Consider the following 5,437-nt stretch of genomic DNA (forward strand, 5'->3'; position numbering starts at 1 on the left):
AAAGCCGAACCACACCTCCTGCTGTCCCACACTTCCAGCTTTATTAATTTAAATTCACAGCTGGGCTGGATATCGCCTACTCCACTTTATGATTGGTCACATGTAGCTTAGAGGTGTCTTGTATTTGTGGGTTTCTGACAGAAATGTTTTGTAAATGAGGATATTGGTGGTAAACGGCAAATGGCCTGTACTTGTATAATGCTGTATCAAGTCCGAGTACTGCAAAGCATGTTACACTAAAATCAGTCATCCATCCATTCATACACACATTAACACACTGACAGTAGTAATCTACATTGTAGCCACCCGGGGCCCTGCCCTGGGGCAGACTGACAGAAGTGGGGCTGCCATACAATTGGCTCCACCAGGCCCTCTGACCACTTCTTATTGGTCAGAAGGCCAGATGTCAATGCCCTTGCTTCTCTTCTTGAGGAAAAATGTGCTGTTTTTGAGATGTTTTTAATCTACTCCATGTTGTCAGACAGATTCACTTTAATTGATTTCTTGATTCTACATATCTGGTCCTACAACTAACCCTGTAAATAGGCATTAGTTTGGCTAGTAAACTCAACTGTCTTAAGTGCTAGATTTTAACAAGGGGGCAAATTTAGTTCTACTTAGAGCTTGGTTGGTTTGGATAGCTTTTATTTGGATAGCTTCCCCCTTTGCATACATAGTCTCTTACATCTTAGACACATGACCATTACCACGCACACATACACCAGCTAATATGTATGAGGAATGATGCTTCCTAGGGGGATGACAGACCGTTCTTAACGGTCTTTGATCTTATTGCTGCTCCCTGAATTCCAAATCATCACAGATATGCACACACACACACACACACACACACACGCACGCACGCACGCACGCACGCACGCACGCACGCACGCACGCACGCCCGCACGCACGCCCGCACGCACGCACGCATGCACGCACGTATGCACACACACACACACACACACACACACACACACACACACACACACACACACACACTGTACCTTTGAACCATGGCCAAGATCATGGCTTTGGAGTGCACACAGCATCTAAACTGGACACAAGATGAAGTCAGGCCACTGCATCAACTTCCTCCTGATGAGATTTTACAAGGACAGAGAACATAAAGACAGAAATTAGCACAATAAGGAGTACGTTTCACTTGTCGGAGCTTTTATGCGCTCCTACTGAGAGCCTTTGTTGAAGGGTGATGGTAAATAGAGCTAAGTACACATTTTACACAACTTGTATCTATGGATGAGTTGCTTTCGTGTGCTGAGCACTACAAGCGTCAGCATGCTTTTCACTTGTGAGTCTGCATGTGACTGTTGAATAGGCTTCTTGTCATTGACCTAAAAACAGTGTGAAAGCTGCCAGTGTTGCTTAAATCCTCTTTTCTTCTCCATTCCCCCTCGTCTCTGTCTTCTAGTTAGCACACATGCTTATCTTTGTGTCTATGCATGAACGTTTCCGAGCGTGTGTTGCTGGCATCTATTGAAACATCATACAGACTTGGAAATGGTGTTCCTGCCAATAGAGATGAGACCACGCAACCTACAAAGAGGCTAACTATCCCACTCTTTCATTTTCCCACTGTCCTTCCTCAGACCCACTTTATATTTTGAGGTACCCATGGGATATCATTAGTGCCATTACTCCACAGAGATAAATAAGTGCACGCCTGTCTGTGCGTGTGTGTATGTGTGTGTGTGTGTGTGTGTGTGTGTGTGTGTGTGTGTGTGTGTGTGTGTGTGTGTACGTGTGTGAATAGAGATACGGAGGAGGTGAGATGCTGGATGTCCAAACCCACCCTTAAGGATGGGATATAATTACAGAGTAATTATAAATGCTGCCTTCAGAACATTTCAAGTAAAACTTTTTTTTTCAAGAAAGCTACTTGCTTTTGTCCTCTATCAGATGTGCACATACATGTATTTATGGATATAATGCATTTATTTGCATCTTTGTTTTCCTGGAAAAGATAACAAGGTGAATTTAAGTACTTGCTCTCTTTTGTAAAAGGCAAGACCAGGGTCTAATTGTAATATATGTCATTTGATTTGAATCTGACTATATCTGTGGAGGCAGATTAACGTGATGGCAAGGAGGGCTTCCAACCTCAAAGACTTGGAGCTCATGTACAAGAAAAATGAGCTGAGATACCAGTGGAAACATGCAAACAGCTGGCAACAGCAGCAATTATAAAAAGCTTTTGATTGCTTTCCAATAAAGGCTAGTCCGTTTCTTAGAAGGGTATAAATAATTTGTTGAAAATTGAATAAAACCAGAGAAAATATTTATTTTCAAAATTGATACCCCCTCTGTTTTGTCTCATTATCTTTTGGCCAATGTCTCTCATTCAGACATGCTCAGTCCGAAACTTTAAATTGAAATCTGCCAGTGCTATAAACTATTTGGGGCTGTACAGTATTGCCCAAAGCATCCCACTGGCTAGCATATAGTTCATCTTGGTGCCATGTGTTTCCCAGGTAAGCGACATGTGCAACATACAGGGGTTGGACAATGAAACTGAAACACCTGTCATTTTACTGTGGGAGGTTTCATGGCTAAATTGGACCAGCCTGGTAGCCAGTCTTCATTGATTGCACATTGCACCAGTAAGAGCAGAGTGTGAAGGTTCAATTAGCAGGGTAAGAGCACAGTTTTGTTCAAAATATTGAAATGTACACAACATTATGGGTGACATACCAGAGTTCAAAAGAGGACAAATTGTTGGTGCACGTCTTGCTGGCGCATCTGTGACCAAGACAGCAAGTCTTTGTGATGTATCAAGAGCCACGGTATCCAGGGTAATGTCAGCATACCACCAAGAAGGACGAACCACACCCAACAGGATTAACTGTGGACGCAAGAGGAAGCTGTCTGAAAGGGATGTTCAGGTGCTAACCGGATTGTATCCAAAAAACATAAAACCACGGCTGCCCAAATCACGGCAGAATTAAATGTGCACCTCAACTCTCGTGTTTCCACCAGAACTGTCCATCGGGAGCTCCATAGGGTCAATATACACGGTTGCTATAGCCAAACCTTTGGTCACTCATGCCAATGCCAAACGTCGGTTTCAATGGTGCAAGGAGCGCAAATCTTGGGCTGTGGACAATGTGAAACATGTATTGTTCTCTGATGAGTCCACCTTTACTGTTTTCCCCACATCCAGGAGAGTTACGGTGTGGAGAAGCCCCAAAGAAGCGTACCACCCAGACTGTTGCATGCCCAGAGTGAAGCATGGGAGTGGATCAGTGATGGTTTGGGCTGCCATATCATGGCATTCCCTTGGCCCAATACTTGTGCTAGATGGGCGCGTCACTGCCAAGGACTACCGAACCATTCTTGAGGACCATGTGCATCCAATGGTTCAAACATTGTATCCAGAAAGCGGTGCCGTGTATCAGGATGACAATGCACCAATACACACAGCAAGACTGGTGAAAGATTGGTTTGATGAACATGAAAGTGAAGTTGAACATCTCCCATGGCCTGCACAGTCACCAGATCTAAATATTATTGAGCCACTTTGGGGTGTTTTGAAGGAGCAAGTCAGGAAACGTTTTCCTCCACCAGTATCACGTAGTGACCTGGCCACTATCCTGCAAGAAGAATGGCTTAAAATCCCTCTGACCACTGTGCAGGACTTATATATGTCATTCCCAAGACGAATTGGTGCTGTATTGGCCGCAAAAGGAGGCCCTACACCATACTAATAAATTATTGTGGTCTAAAACCAGGTGTTTCAGTTTCATTGTCTAACCCCTGTAATTCATCAGACTCGGTCACCTTCTACCAATGTTCGGTAGTCCAGCTCTAATGACTATGCTCTCACTACTGGGACTTTCTGCAGTGAACAGTGGTCAATATGTTCACCCTGACTTGTCTGTGGCAATACGGCCCGATACACAACACAGTGCATCAGGCCGTATGTAGTGGTGAATTTTGTTCCCATATGGCTTCTAACACCTTTCTATCAAAACTATTATTAATGTTTCAGTACTTTCAGTTACAGTAGCTCCTATGTTGAGTAAAATCACATGGTCCAGCCTTTGCTCTTCATGCCTATCAGTGAGTGAGCCTGAACTTGTTGTCGGTTTCCCACTGTCCCTTCCTTGTACAACTTTGATAAATGACTACTAACAGGAGCTGTCCACTAGAGCTGCAGTTTTAAAGGTTCTCTAATCCATTTGCCTAGACATCACAATATGGACACTTTGAGGACAAAATGTTCACTTGCTCCCTGATACCGAGCAACAGGTGCCATGATGAAAAGATAATCACAGTCATCCGCATCACCTGTCAGAGAGGCAGCACAGAGACTGAAGAGACCGAAGGTAACCCTAAAGGGGTTGTAGAGTTCCTCAGCAGTAGGATTAGGCATTGCTTGAATTTGAACAATTTTGGCCTTCCTAGTTCTTTGTTTTCAGAATCAGAATCAGAATCAGAAAAGCTTTATTGCCAAGTACGTTTTTGGACATACAAGGAATTTGTTTTGGTGTAGTCAGTGCAATACAATACAAATTAAAAAGTATAAACATATCTACAATAAAATATAAATATATGTGCACAGTTTTAAGTGAGTGAGAGTAAATATAGAGCAGTACTGCACTTATCTGTGTTCCCACTCATCTGTGTTAGCTGTTCCACATTTCTTCTGATTAGCTCTTCTGGTTCATTATCATGTCTCCACCCTACCTCTGTAGTTAAACTCTTTGCTTTTCATTGTTCTTTTGTGATTTATCCTGTTTGCTTACCTGCTTCATGTCTGTTGTCCTGCCTCATGGTTTTGCGGATTCTTCTTTGTTGGTGTTTGCTGGCTTCTTTATCTGGTCGGCAGACTGAGTATCAAAACTACTAATACTAGAATCAGAATGTCAGTGCTGGTTACGATTGATTCTTGAAACTTGATACCCAAACTTACACAGCAGAGATCGGAGTATCTGTCTATTGGACCACAGCAAGTCGAACACTCCATCGAGCTGGGCTTTATGGAAGAGTGGCAAGAACAGAACCATTACTTAACGGTAAAAAAAAAGAATGCACATTTTGAGTTTGCCAAAAGGCTTTGGGTGACTCCCCAAATGTATGGAGGAAGGTAATCTGGTTAGATGAGGCTAAACTTCAAATTTTCAGTCCCCAAGCAAAACACCATCTGTGGCGCAAACCCAACACATTCCATCTCCTCAAAAACACCTTCCTCACAGTGAAACATGGTGGTGGCAGCATCATGCTGTGGGGATGTTATTCAGCAGCAGGGCCTGGAAAACTGGTCTGAGTCAAAAGGGAAGATGGATGGTGCTAAATACAAGAATATTCCTGAACAAAGCCTGTGTCAGTCTGCCTGTGAAACACTGAAGTGGTTTAAGGCGAAACATTTAAATATGTTGGAATGTCCTAGTCAAAGTTCAGACCTCAATCCAATTCAGAA

This window comes from Girardinichthys multiradiatus, chromosome 5, assembly GCF_021462225.1.
Source record: "Girardinichthys multiradiatus isolate DD_20200921_A chromosome 5, DD_fGirMul_XY1, whole genome shotgun sequence".
Classification (NCBI taxonomy): Eukaryota; Metazoa; Chordata; class Actinopteri; order Cyprinodontiformes; family Goodeidae; genus Girardinichthys; species Girardinichthys multiradiatus.